Source organism: Loxodonta africana, chromosome 13 (genome assembly GCF_030014295.1).
Source record: "Loxodonta africana isolate mLoxAfr1 chromosome 13, mLoxAfr1.hap2, whole genome shotgun sequence".
Taxonomy (NCBI): Eukaryota; Metazoa; Chordata; class Mammalia; order Proboscidea; family Elephantidae; genus Loxodonta; species Loxodonta africana.
The window spans coordinates 8,152,316-8,176,870 of NC_087354.1; positions in this window are offsets into that span (position 1 = coordinate 8,152,316).

Genomic DNA, 24,555 nt, shown 5'->3' on the forward strand with positions numbered 1-24,555 from the left:
AGCAGTTCAAATCCACCAGGTGCTCCTTGGAAACTCTATGGGGCAGTTCTACTCTGTCCTATAGGGTCGCTATGAGTCGGAACCGCCTCGACGGCACCTAACGACAACAACAACCATAAGCACGAGTGTTACGTGCCACCCAAGTGGAACAAACAGAAACAAAGGCTTTCTTGGTCCTGCTTGGTTAAACACCCAGGAAACCAGGGAGCATCTTGAGAAGGAGAGCGGTGCTTACAACGTAAAGGGCAGAGGCAGAGTCTAGGCAGCATCACAGGTAGTACTGGGATTAGACACTAGTTCAGAAGTGGTCAGCTGGGATGGGCCACTGGGAGCCTGCAGGTCCCACAGTCTTTTATCCCCAATAGCCGAGACCTGCTGAGCTGATATGGCTCCACACGGTTGATATTTAAAGGGTGCACTTCGAGTCAAAGCAATTGGCTTCATCCTGCACACCAATTGGAGGTCTCACTTTTAAGCAGTATAGGAAGGAGGGGAGATTCAATTGAAAGGTCTAGAATTAGGCGTCAAAGGTTTAAGCCCTGAGCCACCACTCCCTCAGTGAGGAGTTCATTTTGGGCAAGGGAATGACTCTTGTTTTCACTTGTCTGGCAAACAGCAGGAGTAAGCATAATCGTGATAAGAATAATGACGATTTCACAGATCCACAGGGAGAAACTGGGAAGGTAAATCTTATAAACTGACTGGCACAGTCTCTATTACAAGGGGCAATCTTTGTCCTCTCCATCAATGTCGCTTCTTCTAGAGCCACCCAATGACTGATGCCTCTATCTCTGTCAAGCCCCCTTTTCTGCTATCTGAATAGAGCAGAACGATGTCCACAGGGTCCCTGGTGGTCCCTAGCACATGGGCGATAGTGAAAGAAAACTTATTGTCGCATGCTTATGGCAAACCGGTTTTTAAGCTTGAAATTGTCCGCAGTCATTTTTTCCCCCTCATCACTTGTGGTAGCCATGGGATTCCTGGTGGAATAAGACTCCCTTAGCTCATTCTAAAAGAGGGTGGGTTGACTTAAGGAATCCACATGCGATCACCCTAGAGAACAACGAGCGAATAAGAAAGTGACTAAAAATGTCTTTCAGTTATGGATTGGGTATATATATGATATACACATAAACATTACTATTATTACTTTGGTTTTCAAATCATAAAATTGGCATAATTATACAACTCACAGTGATTTCCATATAGTGTAATCAGACACTGACGATCTGAAAGGGCACCTCAGCCCTCAGTGCTGCAGGTGAACATACTCAGGACTCGGTGCCAAGGCCACAGCAAACAATGGACTGAGCTTATCTGAATTCCGGCCTTTGGAGGAGTGCTCTAACTTTTTTAACACAAAAATCCACAGATTTTTTTCTGTGTTTCTTTTCCTGTTCCCTTACACCCCCAGAAGGTTGAGGCAACAGAACTGTGAACAATCAAACCTAAGTGACCAGACTCTGTAGTTCTCCTCAAATAGAGTATAAGAGGGGGCACGAATATTTCTGACCATTAGAGGGCACAAGGTGTAACCGATATAGAGTATGAGAGGGTGCACTCATATTTCTGACCGTTAGAGGGCACAAGGGGTAACCGATATAGAGTATGGGAGGATGCACTCATATTTCTGATCATTAGAGGGCACAAGGTGTAACTGCTTGAATCAGCAGAAGGAAAAAAAGAGCAAGTTTGTAGAGATTTTGATATACTTGTCAATTTTGATAGAAATTGTTTAAAAACGAATTTTATATATTGCTCACATACTTTGATGCAGATATTACAAGTATCTTTCGCATCAACTTGGGTGCAAAGAAAAGAGTGACAGACCAAGTCCAATGATACATGAATGAATAATGGATAATGCCAGAGAAGGGATCATTCTGGGAGGGAAGGTAATAATATTTTAAAGTCAATTTCTGTAAATTATAATATTGACTTAAATGAGAAAAGTAAAAGAAGCTCTTTCAAAATCCAGGCATTTTCTCTTAATATGTATTGATGATCTACCTCTTAGCACAATAGGAATAGAAAAGAATTTCCTTGATCTGATAAACAGAATGTTTAAAATCATTTAGATTACTACCATACTTAATGTTGAAATCTTCAGAACTTTTCCCTTGAGATCCAGAATGACGTTATGATGTCATCCCGGAAACTTCCTGTGTAAAAACAATTGTGAAAGTCTTAACCAGTGTAAGAAGGCAAGGAAAGAGGAAAATTAGTATAACTGGAAAATGTTTATTAATAGAGGTGGGTAGAAACACCACGAGACGCTGCTATTAAACTGTTAGTATGTAAAATATTGAGAATTCAAACTAGCAATCTCACAGCAAGAAAGCCAGTATAGGAAAATCAATTCCATGTCTGTATTGCCACAAGAAACAGTGAAGGTTAAATTGTAAACTCATGTAAAATGAATACAGCATGGAAATATTGAATTGCTCTCAGAAACAACCTACGATGTGTACATAGAAACACATTAACTATTATTAAGAAGTTTAGGAAATCCTAAATCAATTGAGATATATTCTGTGATAAAAGAGTAAAAGACTGTTTTAAATAGGTCAGTTTTCTCATGTTTGATCTATAGATTTCACTAGAAACTCAATCGCAATGAGTACGTGTGAGTAAATGGAAAAGGTCATTCTAAAATTCATACAAACGTGCAAAGAACCAAACACAGTCAAGGTAACTTTGAAGGAGAAAAGCAAAGTTAGAGGAATTGCTTTTACCAGGTAGCAAAACGTATTTCAAAGCTGTGCTGATTAAGACAGTGGATATTGGTGCAGTGAAAAAGAGCAAACTGAACCAAGAGGAGAGCTCAGAAATAACGCTGCCGCGCACACACATGAAGATCTTTGCTTCGTAAGAACTGTGGCACCTCAGAGCACTGAAGGAAAATAATTTTCCAGTAAATGATGTTGAGTCAAATCGATAATTAGCTACAATAAAATAAAGAAAGGAAACTTGAACTCGACTTCACATCATACCTGAAAAGGTATCTGAAGAGAAAGTTAGCTTTGAGAAGCTGATGGGAATAATGAGAAATCTTCTAGAAGATAACCAGCATTTGCCCAAGATTTGACGAGTTCCTAACTCCCCGGTTTGAAGCATGAAACCTGTGCTGAGATTCCTGTATTGAGGGATTGCGTTAGTGTAGCAGTGCTGCTGAATCCTCACGTACAAGGTGGAGATGGGCTGTGATTTCTCTCCCCATTTTACGTATTTCATGGGAGCTGCCTGCAGAGCCTCCCCTTCCCTGTATGTCTTGCAGCAGCATCTACACAGGGTAGACTATTATTTTGCAGGAGTTGTGCTAGGTCAGTTAAACCCTGGTGGTGTAGTGGTTAAGAGCTACGGCTGCTAAACAAAGGGTCAGCAGTTCAAATCCACCAGGTGCTCCTTGGAAACTCTATGGGGCAGTTCTACTCTGTCCTATAGGGTCGCTATGAGTCGGAACCGCCTCGACGGCACCTAACGACAACAACAACCATAAGCACGAGTGTTACGTGCCACCCAAGTGGAACAAACAGAAACAAAGGCTTTCTTGGTCCTGCTTGGTTAAACACCCAGGAAACCAGGGAGCATCTTGAGAAGGAGAGCGGTGCTTACAACGTAAAGGGCAGAGGCAGAGTCTAGGCAGCATCACAGGTAGTACTGGGATTAGACACTAGTTCAGAAGTGGTCAGCTGGGATGGGCCACTGGGAGCCTGCAGGTCCCACAGTCTTTTATCCCCAATAGCCGAGACCTGCTGAGCTGATATGGCTCCACACGGTTGATATTTAAAGGGTGCACTTCGAGTCAAAGCAATTGGCTTCATCCTGCACACCAATTGGAGGTCTCACTTTTAAGCAGTATAGGAAGGAGGGGAGATTCAATTGAAAGGTCTAGAATTAGGCGTCAAAGGTTTAAGCCCTGAGCCACCACTCCCTCAGTGAGGTGTTCATTTTGGGCAAGGGAATGACTCTTGTTTTCACTTGTCTGGCAAACAGCAGGAGTAAGCATAATCGTGATAAGAATAATGACGATTTCACAGATCCACAGGGAGAAACTGGGAAGGTAAATCTTATAAACTGACTGGCACAGTCTCTATTACAAGGGGCAATCTTTGTCCTCTCCATCAATGTCGCTTCTTCTAGAGCCACCCAATGACTGATGCCTCTATCTCTGTCAAGCCCCCTTTTCTGCTATCTGAATAGAGCAGAACGATGTCCACAGGGTCCCTGGTGGTCCCTAGCACATGGGCGATAGTGAAAGAAAACTTATTGTCGCATGCTTATGGCAAACCGGTTTTTAAGCTTGAAATTGTCCGCAGTCATTTTTTCCCCCTCATCACTTGTGGTAGCCATGGGATTCCTGGTGGAATAAGACTCCCTTAGCTCATTCTAAAAGAGGGTGGGTTGACTTAAGGAATCCACATGCGATCACCCTAGAGAACAACGAGCGAATAAGAAAGTGACTAAAAATGTCTTTCAGTTATGGATTGGGTATATATATGATATACACATAAACATTACTATTATTACTTTGGTTTTCAAATCATAAAATTGGCATAATTATACAACTCACAGTGATTTCCATATAGTGTAATCAGACACTGACGATCTGAAAGGGCACCTCAGCCCTCAGTGCTGCAGGTGAACATACTCAGGACTCGGTGCCAAGGCCACAGCAAACAATGGACTGAGCTTATCTGAATTCCGGCCTTTGGAGGAGTGCTCTAACTTTTTTAACACAAAAATCCACAGATTTTTTTCTGTGTTTCTTTTCCTGTTCCCTTACACCCCCAGAAGGTTGAGGCAACAGAACTGTGAACAATCAAACCTAAGTGACCAGACTCTGTAGTTCTCCTCAAATAGAGTATAAGAGGGGGCACGAATATTTCTGACCATTAGAGGGCACAAGGTGTAACCGATATAGAGTATGAGAGGGTGCACTCATATTTCTGACCGTTAGAGGGCACAAGGGGTAACCGATATAGAGTATGGGAGGATGCACTCATATTTCTGATCATTAGAGGGCACAAGGTGTAACTGCTTGAATCAGCAGAAGGAAAAAAAGAGCAAGTTTGTAGAGATTTTGATATACTTGTCAATTTTGATAGAAATTGTTTAAAAACGAATTTTATATATTGCTCACATACTTTGATGCAGATATTACAAGTATCTTTCGCATCAACTTGGGTGCAAAGAAAAGAGTGACAGACCAAGTCCAATGATACATGAATGAATAATGGATAATGCCAGAGAAGGGATCATTCTGGGAGGGAAGGTAATAATATTTTAAAGTCAATTTCTGTAAATTATAATATTGACTTAAATGAGAAAAGTAAAAGAAGCTCTTTCAAAATCCAGGCATTTTCTCTTAATATGTATTGATGATCTACCTCTTAGCACAATAGGAATAGAAAAGAATTTCCTTGATCTGATAAACAGAATGTTTAAAATCATTTAGATTACTACCATACTTAATGTTGAAATCTTCAGAACTTTTCCCTTGAGATCCAGAATGACGTTATGATGTCATCCCGGAAACTTCCTGTGTAAAAACAATTGTGAAAGTCTTAACCAGTGTAAGAAGGCAAGGAAAGAGGAAAATTAGTATAACTGGAAAATGTTTATTAATAGAGGTGGGTAGAAACACCACGAGACGCTGCTATTAAACTGTTAGTATGTAAAATATTGAGAATTCAAACTAGCAATCTCACAGCAAGAAAGCCAGTATAGGAAAATCAATTCCATGTCTGTATTGCCACAAGAAACAGTGAAGGTTAAATTGTAAACTCATGTAAAATGAATACAGCATGGAAATATTGAATTGCTCTCAGAAACAACCTACGATGTGTACATAGAAACACATTAACTATTATTAAGAAGTTTAGGAAATCCTAAATCAATTGAGATATATTCTGTGATAAAAGAGTAAAAGACTGTTTTAAATAGGTCAGTTTTCTCATGTTTGATCTATAGATTTCACTAGAAACTCAATCGCAATGAGTACGTGTGAGTAAATGGAAAAGGTCATTCTAAAATTCATACAAACGTGCAAAGAACCAAACACAGTCAAGGTAACTTTGAAGGAGAAAAGCAAAGTTAGAGGAATTGCTTTTACCAGGTAGCAAAACGTATTTCAAAGCTGTGCTGATTAAGACAGTGGATATTGGTGCAGTGAAAAAGAGCAAACTGAACCAAGAGGAGAGCTCAGAAATAACGCTGCCGCGCACACACATGAAGATCTTTGCTTCGTAAGAACTGTGGCACCTCAGAGCACTGAAGGAAAATAATTTTCCAGTAAATGATGTTGAGTCAAATCGATAATTAGCTACAATAAAATAAAGAAAGGAAACTTGAACTCGACTTCACATCATACCTGAAAAGGTATCTGAAGAGAAAGTTAGCTTTGAGAAGCTGATGGGAATAATGAGAAATCTTCTAGAAGATAACCAGCATTTGCCCAAGATTTGACGAGTTCCTAACTCCCCGGTTTGAAGCATGAAACCTGTGCTGAGATTCCTGTATTGAGGGATTGCGTTAGTGTAGCAGTGCTGCTGAATCCTCACGTACAAGGTGGAGATGGGCTGTGATTTCTCTCCCCATTTTACGTATTTCATGGGAGCTGCCTGCAGAGCCTCCCCTTCCCTGTATGTCTTGCAGCAGCATCTACACAGGGTAGACTATTATTTTGCAGGAGTTGTGCTAGGTCAGTTAAACCCTGGTGGTGTAGTGGTTAAGAGCTACGGCTGCTAAACAAAGGGTCAGCAGTTCAAATCCACCAGGTGCTCCTTGGAAACTCTATGGGGCAGTTCTACTCTGTCCTATAGGGTCGCTATGAGTCGGAACCGCCTCGACGGCACCTAACGACAACAACAACCATAAGCACGAGTGTTACGTGCCACCCAAGTGGAACAAACAGAAACAAAGGCTTTCTTGGTCCTGCTTGGTTAAACACCCAGGAAACCAGGGAGCATCTTGAGAAGGAGAGCGGTGCTTACAACGTAAAGGGCAGAGGCAGAGTCTAGGCAGCATCACAGGTAGTACTGGGATTAGACACTAGTTCAGAAGTGGTCAGCTGGGATGGGCCACTGGGAGCCTGCAGGTCCCACAGTCTTTTATCCCCAATAGCCGAGACCTGCTGAGCTGATATGGCTCCACACGGTTGATATTTAAAGGGTGCACTTCGAGTCAAAGCAATTGGCTTCATCCTGCACACCAATTGGAGGTCTCACTTTTAAGCAGTATAGGAAGGAGGGGAGATTCAATTGAAAGGTCTAGAATTAGGCGTCAAAGGTTTAAGCCCTGAGCCACCACTCCCTCAGTGAGGTGTTCATTTTGGGCAAGGGAATGACTCTTGTTTTCACTTGTCTGGCAAACAGCAGGAGTAAGCATAATCGTGATAAGAATAATGACGATTTCACAGATCCACAGGGAGAAACTGGGAAGGTAAATCTTATAAACTGACTGGCACAGTCTCTATTACAAGGGGCAATCTTTGTCCTCTCCATCAATGTCGCTTCTTCTAGAGCCACCCAATGACTGATGCCTCTATCTCTGTCAAGCCCCCTTTTCTGCTATCTGAATAGAGCAGAACGATGTCCACAGGGTCCCTGGTGGTCCCTAGCACATGGGCGATAGTGAAAGAAAACTTATTGTCGCATGCTTATGGCAAACCGGTTTTTAAGCTTGAAATTGTCCGCAGTCATTTTTTCCCCCTCATCACTTGTGGTAGCCATGGGATTCCTGGTGGAATAAGACTCCCTTAGCTCATTCTAAAAGAGGGTGGGTTGACTTAAGGAATCCACATGCGATCACCCTAGAGAACAACGAGCGAATAAGAAAGTGACTAAAAATGTCTTTCAGTTATGGATTGGGTATATATATGATATACACATAAACATTACTATTATTACTTTGGTTTTCAAATCATAAAATTGGCATAATTATACAACTCACAGTGATTTCCATATAGTGTAATCAGACACTGACGATCTGAAAGGGCACCTCAGCCCTCAGTGCTGCAGGTGAACATACTCAGGACTCGGTGCCAAGGCCACAGCAAACAATGGACTGAGCTTATCTGAATTCCGGCCTTTGGAGGAGTGCTCTAACTTTTTTAACACAAAAATCCACAGATTTTTTTCTGTGTTTCTTTTCCTGTTCCCTTACACCCCCAGAAGGTTGAGGCAACAGAACTGTGAACAATCAAACCTAAGTGACCAGACTCTGTAGTTCTCCTCAAATAGAGTATAAGAGGGGGCACGAATATTTCTGACCATTAGAGGGCACAAGGTGTAACCGATATAGAGTATGAGAGGGTGCACTCATATTTCTGACCGTTAGAGGGCACAAGGGGTAACCGATATAGAGTATGGGAGGATGCACTCATATTTCTGATCATTAGAGGGCACAAGGTGTAACTGCTTGAATCAGCAGAAGGAAAAAAAGAGCAAGTTTGTAGAGATTTTGATATACTTGTCAATTTTGATAGAAATTGTTTAAAAACGAATTTTATATATTGCTCACATACTTTGATGCAGATATTACAAGTATCTTTCGCATCAACTTGGGTGCAAAGAAAAGAGTGACAGACCAAGTCCAATGATACATGAATGAATAATGGATAATGCCAGAGAAGGGATCATTCTGGGAGGGAAGGTAATAATATTTTAAAGTCAATTTCTGTAAATTATAATATTGACTTAAATGAGAAAAGTAAAAGAAGCTCTTTCAAAATCCAGGCATTTTCTCTTAATATGTATTGATGATCTACCTCTTAGCACAATAGGAATAGAAAAGAATTTCCTTGATCTGATAAACAGAATGTTTAAAATCATTTAGATTACTACCATACTTAATGTTGAAATCTTCAGAACTTTTCCCTTGAGATCCAGAATGACGTTATGATGTCATCCCGGAAACTTCCTGTGTAAAAACAATTGTGAAAGTCTTAACCAGTGTAAGAAGGCAAGGAAAGAGGAAAATTAGTATAACTGGAAAATGTTTATTAATAGAGGTGGGTAGAAACACCACGAGACGCTGCTATTAAACTGTTAGTATGTAAAACATTGAGAATTCAAACTAGCAATCTCACAGCAAGAAAGCCAGTATAGGAAAATCAATTCCATGTCTGTATTGCCACAAGAAACAGTGAAGGTTAAATTGTAAACTCATGTAAAATGAATACAGCATGGAAATATTGAATTGCTCTCAGAAACAACCTACGATGTGTACATAGAAACACATTAACTATTATTAAGAAGTTTAGGAAATCCTAAATCAATTGAGATATATTCTGTGATAAAAGAATAAAAGACTGTTTTAAATAGGTCAGTTTTCTCATGTTTGATCTATAGATTTCACTAGAAACTCAATCGCAATGAGTACGTGTGAGTAAATGGAAAAGGTCATTCTAAAATTCATACAAACGTGCAAAGAACCAAACACAGTCAAGGTAACTTTGAAGGAGAAAAGCAAAGTTAGAGGAATTGCTTTTACCAGGTAGCAAAACGTATTTCAAAGCTGTGCTGATTAAGACAGTGGATATTGGTGCAGTGAAAAAGAGCAAACTGAACCAAGAGGAGAGCTCAGAAATAACGCTGCCGCGCACACACACGAAGATCTTTGCTTCGTAAGAACTGTGGCACCTCAGAGCACTGAAGGAAAATAATTTTCCAGTAAATGATGTTGAGTCAAATCGATAATTAGCTACAATAAAATAAAGAAAGGAAACTTGAACTCGACTTCACATCATACCTGAAAAGGTATCTGAAGAGAAAGTTAGCTTTGAGAAACTGATGGGAATAATGAGAAAGCTTCTAGAAGATAACCAGCATTTGCCCAAGATTTGACGAGTTCCTAACTCCCCGGTTTGAAGCATGAAACCTGTGCTGAGATTCCTGTATTGAGGGATTGCGTTAGTGTAGCAGTGCTGCTGAATCCTCACGTACAAGGTGGAGATGGGCTGTGATTTCTCTCCCCATTTTACGTATTTCATGGGAGCTGCCTGCAGAGCCTCCCCTTCCCTGTATGTCTTGCAGCAGCATCTACACAGGGTAGACTATTATTTTGCAGGAGTTGTGCTAGGTCAGTTAAACCCTGGTGGTGTAGTGGTTAAGAGCTACGGCTGCTAAACAAAGGGTCAGCAGTTCAAATCCACCAGGTGCTCCTTGGAAACTCTATGGGGCAGTTCTACTCTGTCCTATAGGGTCGCTATGAGTCGGAACCGCCTCGACGGCACCTAACAACAACAACAACCATAAGCACGAGTGTTACGTGCCACCCAAGTGGAACAAACGGAAACAAAGGCTTTCTTGGTCCTGCTTGGTTAAACACCCAGGAAACCAGGGAGCATCTTGAGAAGGAGAGCGGTGCTTACAACGTAAAGGGCAGAGGCAGAGTCTAGGCAGCATCACAGGTAGTACTGGGATTAGACACTAGTTCAGAAGTGGTCAGCTGGGATGGGCCACTGGGAGCCTGCAGGTCCCACAGTCTTTTATCCCCAATAGCCGAGACCTGCTGAGCTGATATGGCTCCACACGGTTGATATTTAAAGGGTGCACTTCGAGTCAAAGCAATTGGCTTCATCCTGCACACCAATTGGAGGTCTCACTTTTAGGCAGTATAGGAAGGAGGGGAGATTCAATTGAAAGGTCTAGAATTAGGCGTCAAAGGTTTAAGCCCTGAGCCACCACTCCCTCAGTGAGGTGTTCATTTTGGGCAAGGGAATGACTCTTGTTTTCACTTGTCTGGCAAACAGCAGGAGTAAGCATAATCGTGATAAGAATAATGACGATTTCACAGATCCACAGGGAGAAACTGGGAAGGTAAATCTTATAAACTGACTGGCACAGTCTCTATTACAAGGGGCAATCTTTGTCCTCTCCATCAATGTCGCTTCTTCTAGAGCCACCCAATGACTGATGCCTCTATCTCTGTCAAGCCCCCTTTTCTGCTATCTGAATAGAGCAGAACGATGTCCACAGGGTCCCTGGTGGTCCCTAGCACATGGGCGATAGTGAAAGAAAACTTATTGTCGCATGCTTATGGCAAACCGGTTTTTAAGCTTGAAATTGTCCGCAGTCATTTTTTCCCCCTCATCACTTGTGGTAGCCATGGGATTCCTGGTGGAATAAGACTCCCTTTAGCTCATTCTAAAAGAGGGTGGGTTGACTTAAGGAATCCACATGCGATCACCCTAGAGAACAACGAGCGAATAAGAAAGTGACTAAAAATGTCTTTCAGTTATGGATTGGGTATATATATGATATACACATAAACATTACTATTATTACTTTGGTTTTCAAATCATAAAATTGGCATAATTATACAACTCACAGTGATTTCCATATAGTGTAATCAGACACTGACGATCTGAAAGGGCACCTCAGCCCTCAGTGCTGCAGGTGAACATACTCAGGACTCGGTGCCAAGGCCACAGCAAACAATGGACTGAGCTTATCTGAATTCCGGCCTTTGGAGGAGTGCTCTAACTTTTTTAACACAAAAATCCACAGATTTTTTTCTGTGTTTCTTTTCCTGTTCCCTTACACCCCCAGAAGGTTGAGGCAACAGAACTGTGAACAATCAAACCTAAGTGACCAGACTCTGTAGCTCTCCTCAAATAGAGTATAAGAGGGGGCACGAATATTTCTGACCATTAGAGTTCACAAGGGGTAACCTATATAGAGTATTGGAGGGTGCACTAATATTTCTGATCATTAGAGGGCACAAGGTGTAACTGCTTGAATCAGCAGAAGGAAAAAAAGAGCAAGTTTGTAGAGATTTTGATATAATTGTCAATTTTGATAGAAATTGTTTAAAAACGAATTTTATATATTGCTCACATACTTTGATGCAGATATTACAAGTATCTTTCGCATCAACTTGGGTGCAAAGAAAAGAGTGACAGACCAAGTCCAATGATACATGAATGAATAATGGATAATGCCAGAGAAGGGATCATTCTGGGAGGGAAGGTAATAATATTTTAAAGTCAATTTCTGTAAATTATAATATTGACTTAAATGAGAAAAGTAAAAGAAGCTCTTTCAAAATCCAGGCATTTTCTCTTAATATGTATTGATGATCTACCTCTTAGCACAATAGGAATAGAAAAGAATTTCCTTGATCTGATAAACAGAATGTTTAAAATCATTTAGATTACTACCATACTTAATGTTGAAATCTTCAGAACTTTTCCCTTGAGATCCAGAATGACGTTATGATGTCATCCCGGAAACTTCCTGTGTAAAAACAATTGTGAAAGTCTTAACCAGTGTAAGAAGGCAAGGAAAGAGGAAAATTAGTATAACTGGAAAATGTTTATTAATAGAGGTGGGTAGAAACACCACGAGACGCTGCTATTAAACTGTTAGTATGTAAAACATTGAGAATTCAAACTAGCAATCTCACAGCAAGAAAGCCAGTATAGGAAAATCAATTCCATGTCTGTATTGCCACAAGAAACAGTGAAGGTTAAATTGTAAACTCATGTAAAATGAATACAGCATGGAAATATTGAATTGCTCTCAGAAACAACCTACGATGTGTACATAGAAACACATTAACTATTATTAAGAAGTTTAGGAAATCCTAAATCAATTGAGATATATTCTGTGATAAAAGAGTAAAAGACTGTTTTAAATAGGTCAGTTTTCTCATGTTTGATCTATAGATTTCACTAGAAACTCAATCGCAATGAGTACGTGTGAGTAAATGGAAAAGGTCATTCTAAAATTCATACAAACGTGCAAAGAACCAAACACAGTCAAGGTAACTTTGAAGGAGAAAAGCAAAGTTAGAGGAATTGCTTTTACCAGGTAGCAAAACGTATTTCAAAGCTGTGCTGATTAAGACAGTGGATATTGGTGCAGTGAAAAAGAGCAAACTGAACCAAGAGGAGAGCTCAGAAATAACGCTGCCGCGCACACACACGAAGATCTTTGCTTCGTAAGAACTGTGGCACCTCAGAGCACTGAAGGAAAATAATTTTCCAGTAAATGATGTTGAGTCAAATCGATAATTAGCTACAATAAAATAAAGAAAGGAAACTTGAACTCGACTTCACATCATACCTGAAAAGTATCTGAAGAGAAAGTTAGCTTTGAGAAACTGATGGGAATAATGAGAAAGCTTCTAGAAGATAACCAGCATTTGCCCAAGATTTGACGAGTTCCTAACTCCCCGGTTTGAAGCATGAAACCTGTGCTGAGATTCCTGTATTGAGGGATTGCGTTAGTGTAGCAGTGCTGCTGAATCCTCACGTACAAGGTGGAGATGGGCTGTGATTTCTCTCCCCATTTTACGTATTTCATGGGAGCTGCCTGCAGAGCCTCCCCTTCCCTGTATGTCTTGCAGCAGCATCTACACAGGGTAGACTATTATTTTGCAGGAGTTGTGCTAGGTCAGTTAAACCCTGGTGGTGTAGTGGTTAAGAGCTACGGCTGCTAAACAAAGGGTCAGCAGTTCAAATCCACCAGGTGCTCCTTGGAAACTCTATGGGGCAGTTCTACTCTGTCCTATAGGGTCGCTATGAGTCGGAACCGCCTCGACGGCACCTAACAACAACAACAACCATAAGCACGAGTGTTACGTGCCACCCAAGTGGAACAAACGGAAACAAAGGCTTTCTTGGTCCTGCTTGGTTAAACACCCAGGAAACCAGGGAGCATCTTGAGAAGGAGAGCGGTGCTTACAACGTAAAGGGCAGAGGCAGAGTCTAGGCAGCATCACAGGTAGTACTGGGATTAGACACTAGTTCAGAAGTGGTCAGCTGGGATGGGCCACTGGGAGCCTGCAGGTCCCACAGTCTTTTATCCCCAATAGCCGAGACCTGCTGAGCTGATATGGCTCCACACGGTTGATATTTAAAGGGTGCACTTCGAGTCAAAGCAATTGGCTTCATCCTGCACACCAATTGGAGGTCTCACTTTTAGGCAGTATAGGAAGGAGGGGAGATTCAATTGAAAGGTCTAGAATTAGGCGTCAAAGGTTTAAGCCCTGAGCCACCACTCCCTCAGTGAGGTGTTCATTTTGGGCAAGGGAATGACTCTTGTTTTCACTTGTCTGGCAAACAGCAGGAGTAAGCATAATCGTGATAAGAATAATGACGATTTCACAGATCCACAGGGAGAAACTGGGAAGGTAAATCTTATAAACTGACTGGCACAGTCTCTATTACAAGGGGCAATCTTTGTCCTCTCCATCAATGTCGCTTCTTCTAGAGCCACCCAATGACTGATGCCTCTATCTCTGTCAAGCCCCCTTTTCTGCTATCTGAATAGAGCAGAACGATGTCCACAGGGTCCCTGGTGGTCCCTAGCACATGGGCGATAGTGAAAGAAAACTTATTGTCGCATGCTTATGGCAAACCGGTTTTTAAGCTTGAAATTGTCCGCAGTCATTTTTTCCCCCTCATCACTTGTGGTAGCCATGGGATTCCTGGTGGAATAAGACTCCCTTAGCTCATTCTAAAAGAGGGTGGGTTGACTTAAGGAATCCACATGCGATCACCCTAGAGAACAACGAGCGAATAAGAAAGTGACTAAAAATGTCTTTCAGTTATGGATTGGGTATATATATGATATACACATAAACATTACTATTATTACTTTGGTTTTCAAATCATAAAATTGGCATAATTATACAACTCACAGTGATTTCCATATAGTGTAATCAGACACTGACGATCTGAAAGGGCACCTCAGCCCTCAGTGCTGCAGGTGAACATACTCAGGACTCGGTGCCAAGGCCACAGCAAACAATGGACTGAGCTTATCTGAATTCCGGCCTTTGGAGGAGTGCTCTAACTTTTTTAACACAAAAATCCACAGATTTTTTTCTGTGTTTCTTTTCCTGTTCCCTTACACCCCCAGAAGGTTGAGGCAACAGAACTGTGAACAATCAAACCTAAGTGACCAGACTCTGTAGTTCTCCTCAAATAGAGTATAAGAGGGGGCACGAATATTTCTGACCATTAGAGGGCACAAGGGGTAACCGATATAGAGTATGGGAGGATGCACTCATATTTCTGATCATTAGAGGGCACAAGGTGTAACTGCTTGAATCAGCAGAAGGAAAAAAAGAGCAAGTTTGTAGAGATTTTGATATACTTGTCAATTTTGATAGAAATTGTTTAAAAACGAATTTTATATATTGCTCACATACTTTGATGCAGATATTACAAGTATCTTTCGCATCAACTTGGGTGCAAAGAAAAGAGTGACAGACCAAGTCCAATGATACATGAATGAATAATGGATAATGCCAGAGAAGGGATCATTCTGGGAGGGAAGGTAATAATATTTTAAAGTCAATTTCTGTAAATTATAATATTGACTTAAATGAGAAAAGTAAAAGAAGCTCTTTCAAAATCCAGGCATTTTCTCTTAATATGTATTGATGATCTACCTCTTAGCACAATAGGAATAGAAAAGAATTTCCTTGATCTGATAAACAGAATGTTTAAAATCATTTAGATTACTACCATACTTAATGTTGAAATCTTCAGAACTTTTCCCTTGAGATCCAGAATGACGTTATGATGTCATCCCGGAAACTTCCTGTGTAAAAACAATTGTGAAAGTCTTAACCAGTGTAAGAAGGCAAGGAAAGAGGAAAATTAGTATAACTGGAAAATGTTTATTAATAGAGGTGGGTAGAAACACCACGAGACGCTGCTATTAAACTGTTAGTATGTAAAACATTGAGAATTCAAACTAGCAATCTCACAGCAAGAAAGCCAGTATAGGAAAATCAATTCCATGTCTGTATTGCCACAAGAAACAGTGAAGGTTAAATTGTAAACTCATGTAAAATGAATACAGCATGGAAATATTGAATTGCTCTCAGAAACAACCTACGATGTGTACATAGAAACACATTAACTATTATTAAGAAGTTTAGGAAATCCTAAATCAATTGAGATATATTCTGTGATAAAAGAATAAAAGACTGTTTTAAATAGGTCAGTTTTCTCATGTTTGATCTATAGATTTCACTAGAAACTCAATCGCAATGAGTACGTGTGAGTAAATGGAAAAGGTCATTCTAAAATTCATACAAACGTGCAAAGAACCAAACACAGTCAAGGTAACTTTGAAGGAGAAAAGCAAAGTTAGAGGAATTGCTTTTACCAGGTAGCAAAACGTATTTCAAAGCTGTGCTGATTAAGACAGTGGATATTGGTGCAGTGAAAAAGAGCAAACTGAACCAAGAGGAGAGCTCAGAAATAACGCTGCCGCGCACACACACGAAGATCTTTGCTTCGTAAGAACTGTGGCACCTCAGAGCACTGAAGGAAAATAATTTTCCAGTAAATGATGTTGAGTCAAATCGATAATTAGCTACAATAAAATAAAGAAAGGAAACTTGAACTCGACTTCACATCATACCTGAAAAGGTATCTGAAGAGAAAGTTAGCTTTGAGAAACTGATGGGAATAATGAGAAAGCTTCTAGAAGATAACCAGCATTTGCCCAAGATTTGACGAGTTCCTAACTCCCCGGTTTGAAGCATGAAACCTGTGCTGAGATTCCTGTATTGAGGGATTGCGTTAGTGTAGCAGTGCTGCTGAATCCTCACGTACAAGGTGGAGATGGGCTGTGATTTCTCTCCCCATTTTACGTATTTCATGGGAGCTGCCTGCAGAGCCTCCCCTTCCCTGTATGTCTTGCAGCAGCATCTACACAGGGTAGACTATTATTTTGCAGGAGTTGTGCTAGGTCAGTTAAACCCTGGTGGTGTAGTGGTTAAGAGCTACGGCTGCTAAACAAAGGGTCAGCAGTTCAAATCCACCAGGTGCTCCTTGGAAACTCTATGGGGCAGTTCTACTCTGTCCTATAGGGTCGCTATGAGTCGGAACCGCCTCGACGGCACCTAACAACAACAACAACCATAAGCACGAGTGTTACGTGCCACCCAAGTGGAACAAACGGAAACAAAGGCTTTCTTGGTCCTGCTTGGTTAAACACCCAGGAAACCAGGGAGCATCTTGAGAAGGAGAGCGGTGCTTACAACGTAAAGGGCAGAGGCAGAGTCTAGGCAGCATCACAGGTAGTACTGGGATTAGACACTAGTTCAGAAGTGGTCAGCTGGGATGGGCCACTGGGAGCCTGCAGGTCCCACAGTCTTTTATCCCCAATAGCCGAGACCTGCTGAGCTGATATGGCTCCACACGGTTGATATTTAAAGGGTGCACTTCGAGTCAAAGCAATTGGCTTCATCCTGCACACCAATTGGAGGTCTCACTTTTAGGCAGTATAGGAAGGAGGGGAGATTCAATTGAAAGGTCTAGAATTAGGCGTCAAAGGTTTAAGCCCTGAGCCACCACTCCCTCAGTGAGGTGTTCATTTTGGGCAAGGGAATGACTCTTGTTTTCACTTGTCTGGCAAACAGCAGGAGTAAGCATAATCGTGATAAGAATAATGACGATTTCACAGATCCACAGGGAGAAACTGGGAAGGTAAATCTTATAAACTGACTGGCACAGTCTCTATTACAAGGGGCAATCTTTGTCCTCTCCATCAATGTCGCTTCTTCTAGAGCCACCCAATGACTGATGCCTCTATCTCTGTCAAGCCCCCTTTTCTGCTATCTGAATAGAGCAGAACGATGTCCACAGGGTCCCTGGTGGTCCCTAGCACATGGGCGATAGTGAAAGAAAACTTATTGTCGCATGCTTATGGCAAACCGGTTTTTAAGCTTGAAATTGTCCGCAGTCATTTTTTCCCCCTCATCACTTGTGGTAGCCATGGGATTCCTGGTGGAATAAGACTCCCTTAGCTCATTCTAAAAGAGGGTGGGTTGACTTAAGGAATCCACATGCGATCACCCTAGAGAACAACGAGCGAATAAGAAAGTGACTAAAAATGTCTTTCAGTTATGGATTGGGTATATATATGATATACACATAAACATTACTATTATTACTTTGGTTTTCAAATCATAAAATTGGCATAATTATACAACTCACAGTGATTTCCATATAGTGTAATCAGACACTGACGATCTGAAAGGGCACCTCAGCCCTCAGTGCTGCAGGTGAACATACTCAGGACTCGGTGCCAAGGCCACAGCAAACAATGGACTGAGCTTATCTGAATTCCGGCCTTTGGAGGAGTGCTCTAACTTTTTTAACACAAAAATCCACAGATTTTTTTCTGTGTTTCTTTTCCTGTTCCCTTACACCCCCAGAAGGTTGAGGCAACAGAACTGTGAACAATCAAACCTAAGTGACCAGACTCTGTAGTTCTCCTCAAATAGAGTATAAGAGGGGGCACGAATATTTCTGACCATTAGAGGGCACAAGGGGTAACCGATATAGAGTATGGGAGGATGCACTCATATTTCTGATCATTAGAGGGCACAAGGTGTAACTGCTTGAATCAGCAGAAGGAAAAAAAGAGCAAGTTTGTAGAGATTTTGATATACTTGTCAATTTTGATAGAAATTGTTTAAAAACGAATTTTATATATTGCTCACATTCTTTGATGCAGATATTACAAGTATCTTTCGCATCAACTTGGGTGCAAAGAAAAGAGTGACAGACCAAGTCCAATGATACATGAATGAATAATGGATAATGCCAGAGAAGGGATCATTCTGGGAGGGAAGGTAATAATATTTTAAAGTCAATTTCTGTAAATTATAATATTGACTTAAATGAGAAAAGTAAAAGAAGCTCTTTCAAAATCCAGGCATTTTCTCTTAATATGTATTGATGATCTACCTCTTAGCACAATAGGAATAGAAAAGAATTTCCTTGATCTGATAAACAGAATGTTTAAAATCATTTAGATTACTACCATACTTAATGTTGAAATCTTCAGAACTTTTCCCTTGAGATCCAGAATGACGTTATGATGTCATCCCGGAAACTTCCTGTGTAAAAACAATTGTGAAAGTCTTAACCAGTGTAAGAAGGCAAGGAAAGAGGAAAATTAGTATAACTGGAAAATGTTTATTAATAGAGGTGGGTAGAAACACCACGAGACGCTGCTATTAAACTGTTAGTATGTAAAACATTGAGAATTCAAACTAGCAATCTCACAGCAAGAAAGCCAGTATAGGAAAATCAATTCCATGTCTGTATTGCCACAAGAAACAGTGAAGGTTAAATTGTAAACTCATGTAAAATGAATACAGCATGGAAATATTGAATTGCTCTCAGAAACAACCTACGATGTGTACATAGAAACACATTAACTATTATTAAGAAGTTTAGGAAATCCTAAATCAATTGAGATATATTCTGTGATAAAAGAGTAAAAGACTGTTTTAAATAGGTCAGTTTTCTCATGTTTGATCTATAGATTTCACTAGAAACTCAATCGCAATGAGTACGTGTGAGTAAATGGAAAAGGTCATTCTAAAATTCATACAAACGTGCAAAGAACCAAACACAGTCAAGGTAACTTTGAAGGAGAAAAGCAAAGTTAGAGGAATTGCTTTTACCAGGTAGCAAAACGTATTTCAAAGCTGTGCTGATTAAGACAGTGGATATTGGTGCAGTGAAAAAGAGCAAACTGAACCAAGAGGAGAGCTCAGAAATAACGCTGCCGCGCACACACACGAAGATCTTTGCTTCGTAAGAACTGTGGCACCTCAGAGCACTGAAGGAAAATAATTTTCCAGTAAATGATGTTGAGTCAAATCGATAATTAGCTACAATAAAATAAAGAAAGGAAACTTGAACTCGACTTCACATCATACCTGAAAAGGTATCTGAAGAGAAAGTTAGCTTTGAGAAACTGATGGGAATAATGAGAAAGCTTCTAGAAGATAACCAGCATTTGCCCAAGATTTGACGAGTTCCTAACTCCCCGGTTTGAAGCATGAAACCTGTGCTGAGATTCCTGTATTGAGGGATTGCGTTAGTGTAGCAGTGCTGCTGAATCCTCACGTACAAGGTGGAGATGGGCTGTGATTTCTCTCCCCATTTTACGTATTTCATGGGAGCTGCCTGCAGAGCCTCCCCTTCCCTGTATGTCTTGCAGCAGCATCTACACAGGGTAGACTATTATTTTGCAGGAGTTGTGCTAGGTCAGTTAAACCCTGGTGGTGTAGTGGTTAAGAGCTACGGCTGCTAAACAAAGGGTCAGCAGTTCAAATCCACCAGGTGCTCCTTGGAAACTCTATGGGGCAGTTCTACTCTGTCCTATAGGGTCGCTATGAGTCGGAACCGCCTCGACGGCACCTAACAACAACAACAACCATAAGCACGAGTGTTACGTGCCACCCAAGTGGAACAAACGGAAACAAAGGCTTTCTTGGTCCTGCTTGGTTAAACACCCAGGAAACCAGGGAGCATCTTGAGAAGGAGAGCGGTGCTTACAACGTAAAGGGCAGAGGCAGAGTCTAGGCAGCATCACAGGTAGTACTGGGATTAGACACTAGTTCAGAAGTGGTCAGCTGGGATGGGCCACTGGGAGCCTGCAGGTCCCACAGTCTTTTATCCCCAATAGCCGAGACCTGCTGAGCTGATATGGCTCCACACGGTTGATATTTAAAGGGTGCACTTCGAGTCAAAGCAATTGGCTTCATCCTGCACACCAATTGGAGGTCTCACTTTTAGGCAGTATAGGAAGGAGGGGAGATTCAATTGAAAGGTCTAGAATTAGGCGTCAAAGGTTTAAGCCCTGAGCCACCACTCCCTCAGTGAGGTGTTCATTTTGGGCAAGGGAATGACTCTTGTTTTCACTTGTCTGGCAAACAGCAGGAGTAAGCATAATCGTGATAAGAATAATGACGATTTCACAGATCCACAGGGAGAAACTGGGAAGGTAAATCTTATAAACTGACTGGCACAGTCTCTATTACAAGGGGCAATCTTTGTCCTCTCCATCAATGTCGCTTCTTCTAGAGCCACCCAATGACTGATGCCTCTATCTCTGTCAAGCCCCCTTTTCTGCTATCTGAATAGAGCAGAACGATGTCCACAGGGTCCCTGGTGGTCCCTAGCACATGGGCGATAGTGAAAGAAAACTTATTGTCGCATGCTTATGGCAAACCGGTTTTTAAGCTTGAAATTGTCCGCAGTCATTTTTTCCCCCTCATCACTTGTGGTAGCCATGGGATTCCTGGTGGAATAAGACTCCCTTAGCTCATTCTAAAAGAGGGTGGGTTGACTTAAGGAATCCACATGCGATCACCCTAGAGAACAACGAGCGAATAAGAAAGTGACTAAAAATGTCTTTCAGTTATGGATTGGGTATATATATGATATACACATAAACATTACTATTATTACTTTGGTTTTCAAATCATAAAATTGGCATAATTATACAACTCACAGTGATTTCCATATAGTGTAATCAGACACTGACGATCTGAAAGGGCACCTCAGCCCTCAGTGCTGCAGGTGAACATACTCAGGACTCGGTGCCAAGGCCACAGCAAACAATGGACTGAGCTTATCTGAATTCCGGCCTTTGGAGGAGTGCTCTAACTTTTTTAACACAAAAATCCACAGATTTTTTTCTGTGTTTCTTTTCCTGTTCCCTTACACCCCCAGAAGGTTGAGGCAACAGAACTGTGAACAATCAAACCTAAGTGACCAGACTCTGTAGTTCTCCTCAAATAGAGTATAAGAGGGGGCACGAATATTTCTGACCATTAGAGGGCACAAGGGGTAACCGATATAGAGTATGGGAGGATGCACTCATATTTCTGATCATTAGAGGGCACAAGGTGTAACTGCTTGAATCAGCAGAAGGAAAAAAAGAGCAAGTTTGTAGAGATTTTGATATACTTGTCAATTTTGATAGAAATTGTTTAAAAACGAATTTTATATATTGCTCACATACTTTGATGCAGATATTACAAGTATCTTTCGCATCAACTTGGGTGCAAAGAAAAGAGTGACAGACCAAGTCCAATGATACATGAATGAATAATGGATAATGCCAGAGAAGGGATCATTCTGGGAGGGAAGGTAATAATATTTTAAAGTCAATTTCTGTAAATTATAATATTGACTTAAATGAGAAAAGTAAAAGAAGCTCTTTCAAAATCCAGGCATTTTCTCTTAATATGTATTGATGATCTACCTCTTAGCACAATAGGAATAGAAAAGAATTTCCTTGATCTGATAAACAGAATGTTTAAAATCATTTAGATTACTACCATACTTAATGTTGAAATCTTCAGAACTTTTCCCTTGAGATCCAGAATGAGGTTATGATGTCATCCCGGAAACTTCCTGTGTAAAAACAATTGTGAAAGTCTTAACCAGTGTAAGAAGGCAAGGAAAGAGGAAAATTAGTATAACTGGAAAATGTTTATTAATAGAGGTGGGTAGAAACACCACGAGACGCTGCTATTAAACTGTTAGTATGTAAAACATTGAGAATTCAAACTAGCAATCTCACAGCAAGAAAGCCAGTATAGGAAAATCAATTCCATGTCTGTATTGCCACAAGAAACAGTGAAGGTTAAATTGTAAACTCATGTAAAATGAATACAGCATGGAAATATTGAATTGCTCTCAGAAACAACCTACGATGTGTACATAGAAACACATTAACTATTATTAAGAAGTTTAGGAAATCCTAAATCAATTGAGATATATTCTGTGATAAAAGAGTAAAAGACTGTTTTAAATAGGTCAGTTTTCTCATGTTTGATCTATAGATTTCACTAGAAACTCAATCGCAATGAGTACGTGTGAGTAAATGGAAAAGGTCATTCTAAAATTCATACAAACGTGCAAAGAACCAAACACAGTCAAGGTAACTTTGAAGGAGAAAAGCAAAGTTAGAGGAATTGCTTTTACCAGGTAGCAAAACGTATTTCAAAGCTGTGCTGATTAAGACAGTGGATATTGGTGCAGTGAAAAAGAGCAAACTGAACCAAGAGGAGAGCTCAGAAATAACGCTGCCGCGCACACACACGAAGATCTTTGCTTCGTAAGAACTGTGGCACCTCAGAGCACTGAAGGAAAATAATTTTCCAGTAAATGATGTTGAGTCAAATCGATAATTAGCTACAATAAAATAAAGAAAGGAAACTTGAACTCGACTTCACATCATACCTGAAAAGGTATCTGAAGAGAAAGTTAGCTTTGAGAAACTGATGGGAATAATGAGAAAGCTTCTAGAAGATAACCAGCATTTGCCCAAGATTTGACGAGTTCCTAACTCCCCGGTTTGAAGCATGAAACCTGTGCTGAGATTCCTGTATTGAGGGATTGCGTTAGTGTAGCAGTGCTGCTGAATCCTCACGTACAAGGTGGAGATGGGCTGTGATTTCTCTCCCCATTTTACGTATTTCATGGGAGCTGCCTGCAGAGCCTCCCCTTCCCTGTATGTCTTGCAGCAGCATCTACACAGGGTAGACTATTATTTTGCAGGAGTTGTGCTAGGTCAGTTAAACCCTGGTGGTGTAGTGGTTAAGAGCTACGGCTGCTAAACAAAGGGTCAGCAGTTCAAATCCACCAGGTGCTCCTTGGAAACTCTATGGGGCAGTTCTACTCTGTCCTATAGGGTCGCTATGAGTCGGAACCGCCTCGACGGCACCTAACAACAACAACAACCATAAGCACGAGTGTTACGTGCCACCCAAGTGGAACAAACGGAAACAAAGGCTTTCTTGGTCCTGCTTGGTTAAACACCCAGGAAACCAGGGAGCATCTTGAGAAGGAGAGCGGTGCTTACAACGTAAAGGGCAGAGGCAGAGTCTAGGCAGCATCACAGGTAGTACTGGGATTAGACACTAGTTCAGAAGTGGTCAGCTGGGATGGGCCACTGGGAGCCTGCAGGTCCCACAGTCTTTTATCCCCAATAGCCGAGACCTGCTGAGCTGATATGGCTCCACACGGTTGATATTTAAAGGGTGCACTTCGAGTCAAAGCAATTGGCTTCATCCTGCACACCAATTGGAGGTCTCAATTTTAAGCAGTATAGGAAGGAGGGGAGATTCAATTGAAAGGTCTAGAATTAGGCGTCAAAGGTTTAAGCCCTGAGCCACCACTCCCTCAGTGAGGAGTTCATTTTGGGCAAGGGAATGACTCTTGTTTTCACTTGTCTGGCAAACAGCAGGAGTAAGCATAATCGTGATAAGAATAATGACGATTTCACAGATCCACAGGGAGAAACTGGGAAGGTAAATCTTATAAACTGACTGGCACAGTCTCTATTACAAGGGGCAATCTTTGTCCTCTCCATCAATGTCGCTTCTTCTAGAGCCACCCAATGACTGATGCCTCTATCTCTGTCAAGCCCCCTTTTCTGCTATCTGAATAGAGCAGAACGATGTCCACAGGGTCCCTGGTGGTCCCTAGCACATGGGCGATAGTGAAAGAAAACTTATTGTCGCATGCTTATGGCAAACCGGTTTTTAAGCTTGAAATTGTCCGCAGTCATTTTTTCCCCCTCATCACTTGTGGTAGCCATGGGATTCCTGGTGGAATAAGACTCCCTTAGCTCATTCTAAAAGAGGGTGGGTTGACTTAGGGAATCCACATGCGATCACCCTAGAGAACAACGAGCGAATAAGAAAGTGACTAAAAATGTCTTTCAGTTATGGATTGGGTATATATATGATATACACATAAACTTT